The sequence below is a fragment of the Macrotis lagotis genome, chromosome X, assembly GCF_037893015.1.
Source record: "Macrotis lagotis isolate mMagLag1 chromosome X, bilby.v1.9.chrom.fasta, whole genome shotgun sequence".
Taxonomy (NCBI): domain Eukaryota; kingdom Metazoa; phylum Chordata; class Mammalia; order Peramelemorphia; family Peramelidae; genus Macrotis; species Macrotis lagotis.
In genome coordinates, this window is record NC_133666.1 from 158,325,730 (window position 1) to 158,347,151 (window position 21,422).

Sequence of the window (21,422 nt, forward strand, 5' to 3'; positions counted from 1 at the left end):
CCTCCCAATTTTGTTGTTCAGTCATATCTTACGCTTCGGGATCTCATTTGTAGTTTTCTTGGCAAAGATACTAGTGTGATTTACCATTTTCTTCTTCAGTTCATTGTACTGTTGAAGAAACTGGACAAAAAGGGTTTGTGGCCAGGGTCATACAACTGGTCAGTTTCTAAAACTAGAGTTGAACTCAGGGAGATGAATTTTCCAAACTCCAGGTCTAGCACTCTATCCATTACATTATCTAGTGGCGTTCTTATTTCAATTTTTTATTTCTTGTGTCTTTGCTCTCAAGGATTCCTGTGGTCCATTTGGCTACTAAGTTGTTGTTTGTTTGCTTCTGTTTATTATGGAGCTATTCTTTTCTTTTGTGTTTTCCATTTTAATGTCTCTTGATTCATAATATTTCTTCAAAGAAATATTGTATATTTTATATTTATTTATAACTTCACTGGTTCCAGACTTGGTACTTCTTGCCAGAGCCAGGCTCCACCCCTTCTAACTACTTGGATTGGGTTGTTAGGTTTTACTTAGTCTTGACTTAATTTTCTTGGATTCCCAATGCTATCTTTTGATTCACTTGGTTCTGTTTGTACTCAGAGCCCTAGTTAAGAGTCCTAGTCAAAGTTCTTAAATTGGCTATCGCGATTTGGAGCACTGCTGTGATCTTTCTTATCCCTCAAAAGCTCACTCAACTGTGCAGCTTCTATTTGGGACACTATCTTATTCCTCTGACCTGGTTCTTGCTTTCCTACCTGGACTTCTAGTCCTGGGAATTCTTACTTTTTTTCAATGGCTTAAATATAGGTTTCTCTGCTCACTTTTATTCAAACATCTTATCCAGAACTTCCTAGGTAACTTTAAAAAACAAAGTTATCAGATTTTACTTTGGGATCTAAAATAGACCTGCCAAAGGATCTAAAAACATTTAATCTTTTTTGATAGTTAGTAGAACTTTTGTCTCAGCATCAGGAGGGAGCTCAAAAGTCAACACCTTACATGACCTCAAAAGTCAAACACCTAAATGACAAATACCTCCAGTCTGTACTATCTTATGGGGCAGCTCATTCCATTTTGGAATGCCTTTTTCCCTCCTTGTGAAACCTGCTTCTCTTTAATTTCTATATCCTAGTCCAGGTTCATACAGAATGATCTAATCATTTATTTAGTCATTTTAATCATGTCTGCCAGGATCACACAGTTAGTAAGTAATCACTAAATCTCCACTTAAAAATCTCCAATGAGAGAACCAATTCTTTATTCCCCACAACAAGGAAGTTAATTACAGTTCTATTAGGAAGTTTTTTCTTATGATGAGTTAAAATTTATCTCCCTGTGACTTCTTCCCTTTGCTTCCTAGGGAACAAACCAAATGAACAAATAACTGACTTCTTACATACTTGATCAAGTAACATTATATTAAATGCGTACTATGTGCCTCATCCTGTAGCCACTGGCTACTTGGGTTCGATTCTAACTATGAGGAATCATTATTCAGACTCGGGAAAGTATGGGTAGAAATAAAACAAAAATTTATTTAAAAAGTTGCAAGACATAGGAAGGGCTGGGGGGGGGGGGAGAGAAAGAGAGAGAGAGAGAGAGAGAGAGAGAGAGAGAGAGAGAGAGAGAGAGAGAGAGAGAGACTCAAACAGCCAAGCAGTGTTGGTTGGGCCATGGTCAGAGAAGAGTGCGGGACCCTGAGCTCTGGTCCAACCTGGTTTTTATGTCATGCCTCTCATCTAAAGGGCAAAAAGTGAACTCCCTTACCCTATACTGGACCTGGAATTAGGTAGAGGATAAAGCCTAAGGAAAAGGATACAAATTTTACATTAAACAATGAATGTAATGAAGATCACCCAATTTGAGCAGACTTTCAATTACAATTGTTTCTGTTACAATCATAATTCTCTACTTCAAGTCAATTTACATCTCAAGAGTCAATTTACTTCTCCACCCAAATTCTTTCTGTTACATTCACAATTTTCTTCATCTTTCCCCTGAATCAATCCAGCTCTAAGAGGAAACAGTGAATATTGATGAGTTTTTTTTTTTAAGTTAGCTGCTATTTTCCTAGGAAAAGTTAATTCATAGACCCTAAAATCTAGAAATCCTATAACGTTCATTCCCCTCATTTTATAGATAGACTAAAGTACAGAGAAGTTAAATATGTATTGTTTTTGTACATTTGTAATTTGCTTTGGAAGAATGATTTAGATCATCATGAAATTAACATCAATTTGTGTCCACCAAAAATCTTAATGTTGTTTAAAAAACACTTTTAGATAGTACATGTTCTGCCAAGGATACTAGTGCTGTACTGACAAATTTGCCTAACAAACTAAATTCCATTTCACTAGCCTGCCAACTCCATCTAACAATGACCCCTCTTATTCCCCATTCCTTCTCTGACATCTAGCTCCAGGTTGTCTCCATCCCAGAAAAAGTCGATAGGTCAGTGCCTTGCTCCATCTACAAGTCTCTGGTCTCCTTCCAACTTGACATAAATTCTATTTACACAATGTGTGTGCCATATGACTTTCCAATTGAAAAAAAAAGTCTTGATCATGTTCATACATTACTGTTCCTTCTTATTAGCCCCTTTATAGTATAGCTAAAATTTCTTGGGCCTGCTTCAGCTGCCTCAGCCAGTATGCTGTTTGTTTTTTTAAATTTTGTTTTGTTTTTAATGTCTTCAGTCCTACAGATCTACAGTCTCTGGGATGTCTAAGACCATTCCATGCGGACAAGCAATTTGCCACATTGCTACAGTTTGCAGTTGTCACTCCCATGTCTTCCCAGTTCATCAGATAAATAGGATATAGTAGCATTGCTTAAAGCAAGGATGACTATTCCACTGACACCTATGCAGTTCTTATTTTACTTGGCAAGGTGAAGGAAGGTCTTCTTAAGAGTCCAATAATCCCTGCAAATAGTGCTTGTAATCATGTGTGCTCAGCCTTCTTTATAGAGGTTGTCTGATCCTGGGCCAGAACTAAGATAATCTCTAAACATCCCTTGCTGGGTTGTTAATTCTAGTTAATTAAAGATAATTGTTTTCAAGGATTTGCTTTTTTGAATTATCAAAGAACCTCAGAATTACAGAAAAAAAAATTGTCCTTTAAAGTACCCAAGGTGAATTGAGACATAACCTAACATTCTCCAAACAGTGAGGTTATAAACCTTTCCTTTATCATGCATTGTGCTTATCTTTTTATGCCTATTTATGTCTTAGCTTCTTCCTAGACATTAAGATTTATTAAAGTATCCTATCTGAACTTTGTATCTCTTCAACACATAGCATAGGGCTACCTTCCCAGAATTGTTGGATAAATGTAATTGTTGGATTTGTGATTATGTGGTTGCATGACAAAATTGTGTAATTCTTGCCGATTCAGACAATCAAGTGTCAGAAGGGATAATCTACTCCCAACACCCTCATTTTACATGATGAAACTAAGTAACGTCTAGGGGGCGAAATGACTTCCAAATTCAGTGCTTTTACCACAAAACCAGACTATTCTAAGACAGCAAAGAAAAAGATTACTTAAAAAATTAGTTACAAATTATTTTCCTCTTTGGAAAAGTGAAAATTTACCAAACTTTGTAACCATTAATTATTTAAGACCTCCTGAGGAAGCCTGCTGTTTCTGCTCATCTTATAGATGAGCACAATTCTATGCCTAGCCCCCTTCCTGCACTATTTACTCCTTAATTTCATTTAGGAAAGAAAATAATAACCATTCAGAGTACTGAGTCTATGGCAAAGTCAGAACCCTTGCATTCTCCATGTGTTTTTTTGTGCTATTTTGAATGGTAAGCTACAGATTGTGAGGCAGAACTAAATCACTGGGGAGAAGGAAATTCTGGAGAAGAATTTTTAGAAACTGACCTCATCAATGACATTTTTAGCATATTTGTTCGCTGCTTTTAAATCTACTAATTGGTCTTGAATTTATCTTAACTTTTTTGCTTATTGATTTTATTTATATACATATATAGGGAAAATTTTTTTCAGATTGCCTTTTTTCAGATTTTGGATGGCAGCATGGACAAATGGAAAGACCAACAGCAAAGTATTTGGCAGAAACATTGCCTTCTAGGTGTCAACTACCTCTGTACCCTTTATGGCTACTTCAGCATGGTGATGGGAAGAAGTCTAGAGGTAAAAAATTGAGGAGTCCCTGAATATCAGAGTGCTTTTTAAAATTTTTTTTAAAAATGTATTTATTTAAGGCAATGGGGTTAAGTAACTTGCCCAAGGTCACACAGCTAGGCAATTTTTAAGTGTCTGAGGTCAGATTTAGACTCAGGTCCTCCTGACTCCAGGGTTGGTGCTCTATACACTGAGCAACCTAGCTGCCTCTAATGCTTTTGTCATTACTGGGAAAATGGATACAGCCAGGATAATGGCCTGACCTGCCAGAAAATTTAGGAAACATAGTGGATAATTACAGCATGAGGTCTTTGACTGAGAATGTTGCAGAAGAGATTGGTGTCACCAATAAGGATTGAGAACTCTTATGAAAGTGAAAAATCATGACTGGCTCTGGAGTTGAAATAGCTCAGCATTTTTATTTCACAAGCCTGCAAAGTTCATAGATTAAAAAAAATCTTTTTAACTGAAGAGACAACCAGCAATTTGTAAACTGCTTGAGGACAAGATGAATAACAAAGGTCCAGGAGAGGTTCCAGAGGGAAAGAGTGAAAGGAAAGCAGCCCATACTGCTGTTGGTCTGAGACTCCCAGTGAGTCTGCCACTGAGGAGCCTTAAGCTTAAGGAGGCTGAATAACAAAATCTGAGCGGAAACTACCTGAGGGTAAGGTAGAAAGGAATAGAGGTCATAGTTCTCCAGAAGCACCTAGTTTAGAGAGAGAAAGTGTCTATCTTGCAAAGGAGAGGAAAGGGGGAAAAAAGACTTCTTCCAAGAGCCCTTACTTAAATGCAATTCCATGGATTAGGTTGATTTGGGGGAGACATTTAGCACCTGGCTCCAGGTATTCTCCAATTACAGCCCTCCAAGGAGTAACCTAAAACAACATTCATGGAACATGGGTGATGGGTCTACGCACCAGTCTTTCCTGTCCCAGGACATGATCTATAAATCCAACATAAGTCATTTCCTGTATCCTGCATTATGAAAATTTAGCCTTGTACCAGAAAGGGTACAAAATTTAAAAATTAGGACTAATCTTTGGTAGAACCAGAGGTATGTATTTCAACTGAACCAGAAGCTAGAGGAAATGAGACTATATAGCAGAACAATCCTATAGTTCCTCTTAGATTGAACAATCTGAATTAACTTTGCCTTGGGTGATAAAAGCAGTCTGTGTGAAAGAAATCAAAGATCTTCTAACCTGGTAGGGCTCTCACCATTGATATGAACTGCTATTAGGACCTAGGATGAACATCTCTTGAGTGACTCAAAGAAACAAATGAAGCCTCATCTGATTTTCAATATCTAGAACTTTAATCATGTTTTCTTCATGTATACATAACATATAAACAATAAATGAATGAATAAATATAAATATAAATGATATCTATTATATTTATTTTTGATGATCTTAGGAAAGGTAAATTTAGCCCTCTTGAAGTCTTAGAGTATATTGCTGCCAAAAACAGAATTTGAGACCCCCTCAGGGGTAATTCAAGTTGTTCAATCCCAAGGAACTATAATAGCATAAATTTAGAATGCAAGAGACATGAGAGACCATTTAGTCTAATACTCTCATCAAACCTCTTGAGATTATCTCCAATTTATCATACATATTTAATATTTTATTTATATCTATGTATCACAGAGTTGTTTGCATGATGTTTCACCAATTTATTTTTTGCAAGGCAAATGGGGTTAAGTGGCTTGCCCAAGGCCACACAGCTAGGTAATTATTAAGTGTCTGAGACTGGATTTGAACCCAGGTACTTCTGACTCCAGGCCCGGTGCTTTATCCACTGCACCACCTAGTTGCTCCCCTTCCTTAGATTCTTTCTTAGTTCAGGAGGTCAGGAGATAAACAAAGGATTAAAGTTACAATGAGGTTGGATTAGACAACCACTTGCTGGTTTTGCCATAGAAAAGATTCTGGATTTAGGTTGGATTAGATAGCCTCTGAGATTCTATGTGTACTGAAGTAGTTTCTCAGGTAGTAAAGTCCAAATTTCTTCTTGTTCTAACTTTAGCTATTTTATCTACCTGATCCTATAGGTTGATTTTACTTTTTACTTTGTGTGTCTATTGTTGATAACATTGCATGTCCTATAGCCAAGGAGAGGATCTTCTTCAACCCCCACAGTCAGATAGGACTTACTTTTGCCTGAAGGGGAAAATAGAGTGAGTTTAAGGGTACCAATCCATGAGAAAGAGCTAGTGAACACTAGCAATAAAACAAGTTACTAGAGAAAAAATCTATAAAAGATCAATATCAGAAACATCAACAATGGTTAGCCCTATGCATATAAGAAAGTAATATGCTTACCTTTTCATGGCACCTATTAAAAACTCGAAAGTGAATCAATAAGAAAGACCATGGTTTCCTCAGAATATTTTGCCCATTGGTCTGTTAGATTATTTATAATAAGAAAGTGAAGGAAGGTAGAAGCAATGGCCTGGTGTAGGGCTTAACTTAATTTTTTTCTTATAACTATTTCAATATAATTTATTTCCTTTGCATCCTAGATATTTCATTTTTTATATTAAAAACCATTCTAAGAAAGTTTCATCTGATGGTCAAAGGGGTCATGACATTTTAAAAGGTTTTTTTTAGGGTTGTTTTTTTTTTGCAAGGCAAATGGGGTTAAGTGGCTTGCCCAAGGCCACATAGCTAGGTAATTATTAAGTGTCTGAGACCGGATTTGAACCCAGGTACTCCTGACTCCAGGGCTGGTGCTTTATCCACTCTGCCCCAACATTTTAAAAGGTTAAACAGCCTCAGGCTAGTTAATTAGTGGTTTAGCATCGGGGAAATTTGATTAATATTTTTTGAAGTTTAATCTGGTCTGTGGAATGCACATACTTCCCCTCTCCCCCAAGGCAATCCAGGTTAAGTGACAAGAGTCTGAGGCCATGTCCAGGGTTGGTGCTCTATCTACTGGACCACCTAGTTTTCCCACACACACACTCTCATTTTTTAAAAAAATTTTTTAAATTTATTTTTATTTTGTACTTAACAAATGACAAATATGAGCATTTTATATATAAAACAGAAAAAGAAGAATGCATATGAAGCCACAAATATTTATTGTGTATAGTTTGCTTTTCTTTTTAAGTATATAATGAATTCAACATGTAATTTTCAAATTATTCATCTTGTCTATGCTTCCTTCTGGCCTTCATTTCTTTCTTCCTTCTCCATTCTTCCTGTTCCATTCCTACTCCTATCCTTCTTTCCTCAACTATTCACAAAATTATATAGGGAGGAGAGGGAGAGGTTGGTGTAGTAGGTAAAATATTCCCCCAAGTGACTGATATAGGTGGAGACTGTGAAGTCCACAGGCTTGGACCAATGTCTGCTATTCCAGCTGGGGCCACTGTCACATTCACTAAATCTCTGGCAACAGATGGTATGGAGTAGAGGGAGAGCTCAAACCAGAATGATGATTTCTTCATGAAAGCATCATGTAAGATGAGAATGACAAGGAAGTTGCATGAAATTCATTGGTAATAGGTAACAACTTTTTTACACTGTCCATAGACCTTTGGGTGACCTGCAATTTGATTCCTCTGAGATTTCTTATTACCTGAATATATTGTATCAACAAAAGAACATTGGTTTTTTATTTAAGGAAGAAGCTTGGGAGTCATTAAAACCTTGGGTTCTTGAAGGTTATGCCGGCAGAGTCCAAACTATGATAAGTTTTACCATATTGGAAAGTCTTCAAGTATGGTCCACAAATCAGGGTAAGAGATTTTTCAGCCTAGTCAAACATGGAGGAGCTCCTCACTAGTAGACTGGTCAATGGGATGAATTCTTTAGCCATAACAACCCATGAAACAAAAATACAAAATGACCTCAGGCCTATGTCATCCTCCTTTGTTTTTTTTGCAGCAAAAATGTCAGCATGGTAGAAAGGGTGGCAAAAGATGTCATCAAGAATGTCATAATTTGAGACCTTAAAACATTAACTTAAGCAAACCTAAAATAATTGTCCAACAAACAGAATCAACTCAATTACCAGAATAATTTGAAAAATATTAAGAGAGACAGTCTGGTCAGCATGTTTTATTGGTTCTGAAAAAACTGGGAAATGCTTCTTCAGGAGGGTGACATCCCTATTATGCCAACTTAGCAGTCAAGCTTTTGTTAGGTCAGTAGAAATAGAGATAGAGGAAAATAAGCTCAGTGAGAAATTCCTTCCTATATTTTCAGTCTTCTTGCATATTTCTGTCTTCTAATTCACCCTATAATCTAGTCAAACTAGGAGAAATAAAGGAGAAAGGGAATAAGTATTTATATAGTGTTTACTGTGAAAAAGAACTATGCTGTGTGTTTTTTTACAAATAATATCTCATTTGATCTTTTTTTTTCAAGACAATGGGGTTAAGTGGCTTGCACAAGGCCACATGGCTAGGTAATTATTAAGTGTCTGAGGCCAGATTTGAATTCAGGTACTCCTGACTCCAAGGCTGGTGCTCTATCTACTGTGCCACCTAGCCGTCCCTCATTTGATCTTTATAAAAGCCCTGAGAGGTAGGAGCTTTTTATTATTCCCATTTTACAGTTGAGAAAACTGAATCAATCAAAGATTAAGTAATCTTCTTATTGTCACACAGCTAGTAAATGCCTGAAATCATATTTGAACTCAGGTCTTCTTGACTCCAGGTCCAGTGCTCCACTGTGCCAATGGTTGCCTTTGGTCTTACTGGCTATTACTCACACATGATGTTCCATTTCCCTGTCTTCCTGCCTTTGCACTCATTGTTGCTGTTTCCATGTCTTGTATGCTCTCCCTTGCATCCCTGCCTCTCAGAATTCCTGACTTCCTTTAACTCCTAAACCTGGAACTTGAAGCATTCTGTTATATTTTTCTGCAATATGGAAGAATTATGTTTCATTATCTATTTTCTTAACTTCTCTCTATCCTTCTTCATCATATCTTTAACTGCCTATTGGGCATCTCAAACTGGATGTCTCATAGGTATCTTAAATTCAGTATGTCTAAAATGGAACTCATTATTCCTTTCCCCCCATCAAAACTCTTCTGTCTTTCAAACTTTTCTATTACTATCAAGGGGACTTCCATCCTCCCAATTACCTAGATACCCAATCTAGATGTCATACTCAAATATTCACTCTTTTTCACTCCTGCTAAGTTCTGTCAATTCTCCCTTTGTGAGGGAACTGGGTCAACTTTGTAAAAATAAGAATGGTTCCCCAATTGATAAATGTTCAAAGGATATAAATATGCAGTTTTCAGAAAAAAGAAATCAAAACTATCAATGACCATATTTTTAAAATGTTCTAAATGATTAGAGAATGCAAATGAAAACAACTCTGAGGTACCCCCTCACACCTATCAGATTGGCTATCATGACAGAAAAGGAAAATAACAAATCCTAGTGGAAATGTAGGAAAATAGATATTCTAATGTACTGAGAACAAATTGTGCCCAATGAACTATAGAACATTGACCTAACAATTTCACTACTAGGTCTGCATCTCAAAGAGAATAAAGAAAAAGGAAAAGAATCTATACATATAAAAATATTTATAGCAAATCTTTTTGTGTTGGTAAAGAATTAGAAATTGAAGGGATGTCTACCAATTAGGGCATGGCTGAACAAGTTGTGGCATATGGTAATGGAATATAAGAAATGATAAAGGAGATAGATTGAGAAAACCTGGAAAATTTTATGTGAACTAATACAAAGTGAGCAGACCAGGAGAAATTGTACACAGTAACAGCAATATTGTAATGATAATCAATTTTGAAAAACTTAGCTACTTGATTAAGATAATGATCTAAGACAATTCTGAAGGACTGTCCATGAAAAAATGAATGGTATCTACCTCTAGACAGAAAACTGATAAAGTGTAGATTGAAGATTGTTTTTCACATTTTTGACTTTATTTTGCAACATAGGTAATATGGGAATATGTTTTGTATGACCTTACATGTATAATTGATATTTTTTTTTGTCTTTTAAAAGGGTGAGGGAGGAATTGAAGACAGGAAATTTAGAACTCAAAGTTTTTTAAATCAATGTTAAAATTTTTTTTTAAAAGATTTTATTTTGTAACAACTCATCCATGTCCTCTTCTATCCTTTAACCCTGCTACTGCTCTGGTTCAGGTCCTTAGCACATCATGCCCAGTCTGTTACAATGGTCTTCTGGTTGGTGTTTCTCTACCAAGAGTTCTGGTTGGTGTTTCCCTGTCTCAGGTATCTGTCTCTTCTCTCCAGTCCATCCAATAATAAAGTGTCAAATTATTCTTCCTGAAGTGAAGATCTGACCATGACATGGGGAGAACACTATTCAATAAATTACTATTGCATTTGGGTTAAAATATCAAATCCTCTGTTTGATTTCCAGAGTTGTTGTGAGACTACAATGAGATGCTATGTGTAAAACATTTGACAGACTTATAATACTGCTTAAATGCTGACTTTTGCTATTATCATTAATGTAAAACTATAGTAGTGGGGGTGACTAGGTGGCGCAGTGGATAGAGCACCGGGCCTGGAGTCAGCAGTCAAAATCCAGCCTCAGACACTTAATAATTACCTAGCTGTGTGGCTTTGGGAAGCCACTTAACCCCTTGCAAAAAAAAAAAACAACCCTCAATAATTAAAAAAAAACTGTATTAGTGATCATCAGCCTACAAGGGAAGAAATTAAATTCAAATCACATCTTGCATCACGTAGTTGTGCCTGCCCATTCTCATTCTTTTTGTACTGACTCTGACAATCATATCAAAGATAATAGTCTTAATCATTTCAAATTATCTTTTCTTTTCCTAGGCCAGCAGTTCTGTATGCGTCTGGTCTGGGAACCTTTGAGGGTTTTTTTGAGACTCTTTAGGAGGTTTAAAAGGTCAAAACTCTTTTCATAATGATGCTAGGATGTTTGAATTTCTGACACAGTGAATATTGATAAATATAACCTAGACAAACAAAAATTCTTTGAAGTCCTAAATAATTTTTCTGGGTGTAAGGCATTCAGTTATCAAATAACTAATTATATTGGAAAACTGGGAGGGGGAGGGGAAAGATGGTAGAGAAGGTCAGAAAATTTCAAGCTCTCCAGATTTCCTCCATGAAGAAGAAAGAATAGGTTGAATGTAAAGCAGCAAGAAAAAATACTCAAAAAAAAAAAACAAACCAAAAAAAGTCAAGAGTTGGGGTTGGGCAGAGATTATCCTGGGACAATTGGAAAAGACCTGAGGAAAGATTCCAGTGTTCATGGTTTGGCCCAAGTGAAGTGGAAACACCTGTGAGCCATCTCTGTTGAACCAATAAACAGTAAATCCTGGAGGCAGGTGAGTTGGGAGGCAAATTCATTCTCCACCATAGGAATTTTCAACTCCCCGACCCCTATACATTAAGGAGGATGGGGAGGACCAGACATCTGAGCAGGGGAAGTCTGAAGAACTGACCCTCTGCTATCAAGGGATGCCAGGCACAAATAGGTTGATTAAGATGTGGTCTTTGGTTGCTGCTGATGGTGAGAAGAAGATAACTATAATAGATGAGTTGGTAGTGGGCTAGGAACTCTGCTGGCAGTGGGTACTTTAGGAAGGCTGAATTCCTGGTTTAGGCTCCAGGCCAGAGAGAGAGAGCTGAAGATTGCAGCTACTGGAGGATATATAGGAAGAATGTTTCCAGCACAATGCGTTCTGAGGTTGGGCCCAGACAAAGCTCAGAAAATAAAAAGTAAAAAAGGACCTTTGGCCTGTAGCACCATTCTGCATATTCAGGGCCTCAAGTTGATTATAATAATAAGCCACTAAAAATAAAAATAAAGATGTGTAAGCAAAAGAGAAAGAACCATAGACAGAGCCATAGTTAGCTATCATGGGGATAGAGATGATCTGGCTTCCTACTCAAAGGAAGATACTGAAGTAAAAAGAGTCATTCCTAACCCATAGAGCTTATCAAATGGTCATAGCCCCAAAATAATTCTTAGAAAAACATAAAAAATGAATTTAAAAATCAAATACAAAAGATTAAGGAAAAATGAGAAAAATAAGAACAATCCAAGAAATTCAAGAAAATTCTGAAGTCAAACAACTGGAAAATGAGATCCAGAATTTTTTTTTTTAGATTTCTCAAGGCAATGGGGTTAAGTGGCTTGCCCAAGGCCACACAGATAATTATTAAGTGTCTGAGGCTGGATTTGAACTCAGGTACTCCTGACTCCAAGGCCAGTGCTCTATCCACTGTGCCACCTAGCCACCCCTATCCAGAATCTTAAGGAAGAAAACAACTCCTTGAAAACTAGAATTGGGCAGGGGAAAATGGATGATATATGACATCAAATGTTAGTGACTGTTGTGTGTGGGAGTGCTAAACCTTCATCTCCTGGTGTCCTTGAGCACCAGAGCCTTATTTTACTAAGTACCACAGGAATGGGAGTGGATTAGAGACTGGGAAGGATATTTAAGCACTTGTATTTTGGCAAATAAATGGAGACCTTGGAGTCTAGAGAGAAACTTGTCTTCTTTGTCTCCTGCCCCTTCAACGATCACCTGGAGAAGACTGAGGGAGCCCAGAAAGGGATTCAGCAATCAAGAAATAAAACAAAATCAGAGGCAATGTAAGAATTATTGAACAACTTGAAAATTGAAATAAAAATCAATTTAGATATATTACAATAAAGAAGAAAAATGTCCCTGAAGTTTCTAGAACAAGAAAATAAAGTAGAAATAATAATAATAAAAAGCCCCAGGGCAGCTAGGTGGCACAGTGGATAGAGCACTGGCCTTGGAGTCAGGAGTACCTGAGTTCAAATCCGGCCTCATTGCCTTGAAAAATCTAAAAAATCTAAAAAAACCCTAAAAAAATAAAAAATAAAAAGCCCCACCAATTATCACCTGAGAGATCTCAGGATAAAAATCTACAGAAATATCATAAACAAATTCTAATGAATTCTAAAGTTCCCAGATTAAGGAAAAAATATGTGCAACAAGAAAAAAAACAATTCAAATATTGCCGAGTCACAAACAGACCTAGACCCAGAAGATACTATACTAAAAAACCACAGGACTTAGAATAATATATTTGAAAGAGCAAAAGAACAGGGGGTGCAACCAAAAATAACAAAGTTAAGTATAATCCTGAATGAAAAAAGTGAACATTCAATGAACTGAAAGACTTTCAGGTATTTATCACAAAAAGACAAGAACTTAATGGAAAATTTGACATATATATTCAAGAGGAAAAAAAAGGCAAACATCAAAGATCAACTACAAGGAACTCAAGGTTAAACTATTTACTTTTTAATGTGAAAATGTTATCAATACTATTCTTTTTTTAGTTTTTTTTTGTTGTTGTTTTGATTTTTTTTGCAAGGCAGTGGGGTTAAGTAGCTTGCCCAAGGCCACAGGGCTAGGTAATTATTAAGTGTCTGAGGCTGGATTTGAACTGAGTAGTCCTGACTCCAGGGCCAGTGCTCTATCCACTGCGCCACCTAGCTGCCCCATTCTCAATGTTCTTAAGACCGTCAGCAGTACTTGGTAGTTTGAAAGTAGGTGTGGGAGTGAACTGAGTATGATGGGGTGAATTTTTAAAAGATGATTCGATAGGGAAAGGTAAAAAATAACAATCATCTCAGACAAATGAGGAATGAAAGGAAGAAATGATATAGAGGAAACAGGTCGAGGGTAGAAGACTGGTAGTGCTGGAACCTTATTCTCATTAGATCTGCTAACAGAGGGAACAACATAAATGTTTTTTTAGGTTTTTTTTTTTTTGCAAGGCAAATGGGGTTAAGTGGCTTGCCCAAGACCACACAGCTAGGTAATTATTAAGTGTCTGAGACCGGATTTGAACCCAGGTACTCCTGACTCCAAGGCCAGTGCTTTATCCACTGCGCCACCTAGCCACCCCTGGAACAACATAAATTTAACAGGGCATAAAAGTCTTCTAAATTTCTAAAGAAATAAGAGGATGAGGGGTTAAAATATGGAGGGAGGTAAGAAGGTTATGTTGATTAAGATTTAGGAGCTGGTGGAACATAAAGCTACAAAGAATAAGATATAGGAGGATTAGGGGAGAGGATAAGGGAGAGATTTTTTTAAAAGGGTGGGGTTTAGGGATGTAGTAGGTGGAAGTATCCTTCTAAAGGAAGGAAAACTTACAAAGGTAAAAAAAGAGAAACACTGTAGTTAGAAAAATAGCATGAAAGAAAAATACAAATAATAATTATAATTTTGAATATGAATGGGATAAACTCACCTGTAAAAGAAAATTGTATAGCAGAATGGATTAAAAATTAGAGACCAACAATATGATGCTTACAAAAATACATTTAAAAATTAGTGTAACACAGTTATAAGAAATGACTGAAGTAGAATTTATAATGCTTTATGCAAAAAAAAACTAAGGGTTGCAATCATAATATCAGGTAAAGTTAAAGCTTAAAGTCATTTAATAAAAAGAGACAAACAGGGAAATGATATTATGATAAAAGGTACCATAGAAAATATCAGTAGGGGCGGAGCCAAGATGGCGACAAGAAGGGATGGAGTCTTAGGACCTCTCTGATAAAACTCATCAGCTAAGGACTCTAACTAAACTTTCGAGAGACAGAACCCACAAAGGGACCCAGTGAGGCAGTTCTTCTACTCAAGGTAACCTGGAAAAGAGCAGAAAGGCTCTGCTCCCAGGGTTGGAGGGGTGGCCCGCCAGAGCCAAAGAACTTCAGCCTCCCGGAGGCAGCCCCAGGGCGCTGGGAGTCTCAGCTCACAGCAGTGGGGGAGTCTCCTGAGCTGCACCCTGAGGAGCACCGGGCACAAAGTGGGGAAACAGTGGGGGACTCTGCCAGAGCGAGCACGTGGAGCCCAGCCCTCCGGGCACACAGGGAGCAGCTTGGTCTTTCTGCAGCCCAGAGCCAGAAACAGAAGCAGGTGAGCTGGTAAGCAGGAGCCCCCAGGGCATGAGCCCATTGAGCTGAGGGAGGGGAGTGAAGAGAGAGAGAGAGACTGCCGAGCTCTGTCCTCTGCCTCTGGAACAGGACTCTAGGGCTCTGACCACATTCAGATCCTGATCCCAGTCTAGGCCCCGCTATAGAACAGCAGGGCCCCCCCACCTCAGCCCCGTGGCAGAGGGAGGTGCATATGGTCATTCACAGACCAGGAGGGAGGACAGAGTCTCACACACTGAGACCCTTGTGGGAGTGTCCCAAAAGCTCAGGAAGCACCCCCAAACCAGGCCCAGGCTGGGAAAATGAGCAAGCAGAGAAACAAAAGGAAGACTATTGAGAAATATTTTGCAAATGAACCCAAGAAGGATCAAAATACTCAGTCTGAAGATGAGGAAGCACAAGCTCCTGCATCTAAAGACTCCAAGAAAAACAGAAATTGGGCTCAGGCTATGATAGAGCTCAAAAAAGACTTTGAAAATCAAATGAGGGAGTTGGAAGGAAAACTGGGAAAAGAAAGGAGAGAGATGCAGGAAAAACATGAAAATGAAGTCAGCAGCTTAGTCAAGGAAATCCAAAAAATGCTGAAGAAAATAGCATGCTAAAAACCAGCTTAGGTCAAATGGACAAAACAGTTCAAAAAGTTATTGAGGAGAAGAATGCTTTAAAAAGCAAAATTGGCCAGATGGAAAAAGAGATAAGAAAACTCTCTGAGGAGAACAAATCCTTCAGACAAAGAACAGAATTCAGGGAGATTGATGAATTTACCAGAAATCAGGAATCAATACTTCAAAACCAAAAAAATGAAAAATTAGAAGAAAATGTGAAATATCTCATTGAAAAAACAACTGATATGGAAAACAGACTTAGGAAAGATAATTTAAAAATTATTGGAATACCTGAAAGTCATGATCAGGAAAAGAGCCTTGACATTATTTTCAAAGAATCACTACAGGAAAATTGCCCTGATATTCTAGAAGCAGAGGGCAAAATAGAAATGGAGAGAATCCACTGATCCCCCAGAGAAAGAGATCCCAAAAAACCAACCCCTAGGAATATTATAGCCAAGTTCCAGAACTCCCAAGTCGAAGAGAAAATATTACAAGCAGCCAGAAGGACACAGTTCAAATATCGTGGAGCTGCAGTCAGGATCACACAGGACTTAGCAGCAACTACATCGTAAGCTCGTAGGGCTTGGAATGCAATATACAGGAAGGCAAAAGAGCTTAGAATGCAGCCAAGAATGAACTACCCAGCAAGGCTGAATGTCCTCTTCCAGGGAAAAAGATGGACTTTCAATGAACCAGGGGAATTTCAAATGTTCCTTTTGGAATGGCCAGAGCTGAACAGAAGCTTTGATCTTCAGATACAGGACTCAGGTGAAGCATGGAGATTGGAGGAGAGGGGGGAAATATGAGGGACTTAATGAGGATGAACTGCATGTATTCCTGCATAGAAAAATGACACTGATAATACTCATATGAACCTTCTTAGTTAATAGAGCAGGTAGAGAGAGCTTTTATAGTTGAAGCACAGGAGAAAGCTGAATTCGAAGATAAAATATGGTGTAAAAATGGAGTCAATAGAAAAAAAGGGAAATGGAATGGGAGAAAGAAAAAGGAGGGGGGGGAATAGTCCAAGATATTTCACATAAGATTTTTTTTTTTATTACAATGAGCTATTGCAATGATATGGAAGGGGGAAGGCAAGGGAGAATGAGGGAACCTTTGCTCTCATCAGAGGTGGCTAGGAGAGGAAACAGCATATATACTCAATGGGGTATAGACATCTGGAGTAAGAAGGAGGGGGAAGCAGGGGGAAGGGGTGGGGATGTGAATAAAGGAGGAGAGGATGGACCATGGAGGGAGACTGGTCAGATATAACACATTTTCTTTCTTACTTCTTGCAAGGGGCTGGGATTGGAAGGCCTGCCCAGGACCATGGGGCCAGGTGGATGCTGGGCTTAAGGGGTGGTAGGGGGGCTCAGGGCTTCTTGGCCCCAGGACCAGGGATCTGTATGCTGAGCCAGTCAACGACCCTACAGCAGAGTCAGAGTGAAAGGAGAGAGAAAATAGAGTACATGGTAGTGGAGCAATAAGAAAGGAGGGAGTTGTGATCAGCAATGGCAATGGTGGAAAAATATGGAAGTAACTTTTGTGATGGACTTATCATAAAGAATGAGATCCACCCATGACAGAGTTGTTGGTGTTGGAACAAAGACTCAAGCACATTTTTTGTTATTATTATTTGGGGGAGGGTGCAGGGCAAGTGGGGCTGGATGGCCTGCCTGGGGCCACATAGCAGGGTGATCTTTGGGTGTCTAGGGCTGGATTTGGACCCGGGTGCTCCTGGCTCAAGGGCCAATGCTTTGTCTGCCACCCAGCCACCCCTACTATTATTACCATTTTATTTTATTTTATTTTGGGTCTTTTTTTTCTTTTTTCTTTGGTTTTTGCAGGGCAGTAGGGATCGGGTGGCTTGGGTGATTGTTGGATTTACGAGGCTGGATATGGATGGACTCGGGTGCTCATAGCTCCAGGGCTGGTGCTTCGTCCATTGCGCCACCTGGCCATACCTACAATTATTACTATTATTTTTTTATTTTAATTTTTTTCTTTCCCCTTTGCTTTTTTCGCCCAAGCAAGTCTATCTATATTTATGGGGGAAGAGGGGTATTTTGTTTACTTGTAAACAAGAATATTTATTAATGTAAAAAAAACATTTGTACAAAATGAGAATAAAAAAATAAATTAAAAAAAAGAAAATATCAGTACTAAATCTATATGTACCAAATATGAAATTTTTAAAAGTTAAGTGAATTATAGGTCAAGTAAATAGTAGTGGGGGACTTAATTTTCCCCTTTCAGTACTGAATAAATCTAACCAAAAAATAAATAAGAAGAGAATTTTAGGTAAGCTAGATATGACAGCTATCTGAAAAGAATTGAATAGGTATAGAAAGAGATACATCTTTTTCTTAAAGGTAAATAATAACTTTTACAATCTTAAATGGGTATTTCTACTAGTTTTCATTTTGCCTAATAATTGTGTAATTTAACAAAGAATATTTTGCCCTGATTTGACTGTGATTCTAAGCAAAAAGTGATTAGGTGTTAGGGTGTCAGTGATAATAGTCCTAATTGAAAAATGGCAAGAATATGCCAAATAAGAACAAGATAATTCGGTTCATTAAGTGTATTGCAAGATAGCATCTCAGCCAAGTGAAAAGGATTTGTTTCTGTCTACAATCACTGTTAACTGCCCAAGAAACTAACCAATGAAATGAATATTCTTCTGTTGTGGTAATAAATTATAATCAGACTTCATCTCTGCTTTATTTTTTTGTGAGGGGTTATGGTCCTCTATGATTCTGTAATTTGTATTATTTCTGCAATAAAATTGGGTATATCCTTTCATCCAGTAATACCACTATTAGGTCTCTATTCCAAAGAGATCACAAAAAAGGGGAAAAGACCCACATTTACAAGAATATTCATAGCAGCTCTTTTTGTGGTGACAAAGAATTGGAAATTGAGGGAATGTTCATCCATTGGAAAAATGGTTGGACAAGTTGTAATATATTAATATAGTGGAATATTAATGCTCTATAAGAAAAGATGAGCAGGCAGATTTCTAAAAAAACCTTGAAAGACTTCCATGAACTGATATACAACTTAATAGCAACATTAGGAGATGATGAACTATGATAGAACCTTGCATTTCTCAGTAATATAGCCATCAAAGACAATTCTAAAAGTCCTACAGTGGAAAATGTCATCCACATCCAGAGAAAGAACTATGGAATCTGAATATGGATCAAAGCATAATATTTTCAAATTTGTTTTTTACTTTTTTCATTCTCATGATTTTTTCCTTTTTGTTCTGATTTTTCTTTCACAGCATGAATATTGAAATATGACTAACATGATTGTACATACATAAGCTATATCAGATTACTTGCTATCCCTAGGGTAGGGGAAGGAAGGATGGGAGGGAGAAAACTTTATAAAAATGAATGTGGAAAATTATCTTTACATATAACTGGAAAAAATAAACAATTAAAAAAGGAAAAGTGAATAGAGCGCTGGCTCTGAAGTCGGGAGACCTGAGTTTAAATGTGACCTTAGACACTTAATAATTACCTAGCTGTTTGGCCTTGGGTAAGTCACTTAACACTACTGCCTTGCAAAAACCTAAAAAACCAAAAAAAAGAAGAAGAAGAAAAGGAGGGGGGAGGAGCTTAAAGGCATTCCAAGACCAAAAAGTGTGAGAACTGCTTTCCTAAATCATTGGTACTTTACATAGTGATCTAAATTGCCCTCCATTTAGATTATATGTTCTAGAATAAATTGGTGATTCTTTCATGAAAACTCTTGTTTATATCTTTTTACTTGGAAAAATGATGGAGAATTGGTCTCAGAATTTTGAACCTAGAGTTAAAGTTTTGCCTCCTTATAATAATCATTTTATAATCATGGGCAAGTTAATTAACATCTTTCAGTGTCCTAGGTCATGGCTGTCCAACTTTACTTTTAGAAGTTTTTATTGAAACAATAAACAATAAATTTTGCCATTTTAGTGAGAGCTCTGCGGTAACTGGGCTTTGTTTACTAAAGCATTTAGTAAACCCACAGCAGGCCATATTTTGGACCTGTCCTAAATAAATCTCTAACACTGTGAGATGCAGCCCTACATCAGTGGTAGAAATTTCTATATCAGAAATTTTAGCTTAGTTGTTTTTTTTGAAAAAAAGTTGCAATGTCCAGTTGTCCTGCAAATGACTTCTTTTTTTTCATTCTGGAACTTTTGAAACTACTTCTCTTCAGCTGGTAATTAAAGAAAGTAAGCCAGCAGCACCAACTATTTATTTCCTTCCTCACAAGAGTAATTTACTTCAATAAGAAACATTTGATTTCAGAAATGCCTCTATAGATCAAATATTGCAAGGGTGGAAATGAAGGGAAGCAATCATCCTAGTTTTCAAGTCTGTTGGAAACTATCCAAACCTAGAAATGATAACCTATAGGAGAAGAGTGGAACTTTCCTTTAGAAAGTTTTCTTAAGTGGTCATTATAATAATCAAGCTGCAGGCACTGTCTCTATCCCTATCTCAATTTGACCTGAACAGAGCAACTAGAATTTGTTGAGCTGGTCTGGATGGTTGGAAGAAGAGAGTTAATTTGTTTCCAAAACTTTGAAATGCATTGACACTATTCTCCTAGTCTGGCCTCTTATGTAGCACATTTCTTTGCTTTACACTCCCCCTAATGGCAAATATGTGACACTTTCATAGCAATAAAAACCATTTATGCTTTTGCTTAGAGTAGAAATTCTATAATCACAAAACTCAAGAGGTTTTCTAATTCCTTTACAATCACCTTGGAAGACTGAAGAATGTACTGAGAGAACAAAATATGCATTTCAGATTTACGTAATTTATTTATTTACTTTTAAGAAGTTTTTTTAATTTTTACTCTGAAGATATGATATCATATTTAGAAAAATCCAAGAGAATAACTGGAAAAAACTAGTTGAAACAATTTGAAAAATTTACCATTCAATTTGAAAAATAAAATATATCAATCATCAGCATTTCTATGTATTATCAATCAAAATTCACAAAAGATTACATTATTTATTTAAGACATTATTGGTTATCTATCTACCTTTTTACCTATCAATCTATGTCCAAATATATGCATATATATATATATGTATGCAGAAAGATGAGGTACTTGAGATATAAAAAATGCTTTGTATATAGTAATATGTTACATAACTTCAAAGCATTATTAATATCAGTAAATGAACTCACCTGATAGTAATGAGGTATGTAGAGGCACTTGGAATCACATTAAGGCCCTGATGAAACTCAACTGAAATAATTTATTTAAAACCCATTGAAAATTTGAAAGGGACAGAGACTGGATTTGACTGGCAAAGGAAACTCCCTCTGTTAATGCAGATCAGCTCCATCTTTCCTGCAGCTGATAGTCTAAGAGAGTTGCCTTGTACAAAAAGAAATTATTTGTGTAGAGTCACACTATCAGCAACAGTATTTGAATCCAAGACTTCCTATTTTCAAGGCTAGATTTTTAACGACCAAACCATGCTCCCTCTCACAAACCTTAAAGTCATACATAAATGATGCTTGTTAATAGAAAGGGCATATAGTAAGAGTGTATTGCTCCAAAAAAGATTCAAGGACCTAATGTATTTTTACTGAGCAAACTCTGTGTTTCTAAAATAATTAGTTACCCTAGCTATTATATAAGAACAAACTGTATATCCTTCAGGAAAAGGGTCAAGCATCCAGGACTTCCCTTTCTCCTCTTCCCAACACACAAA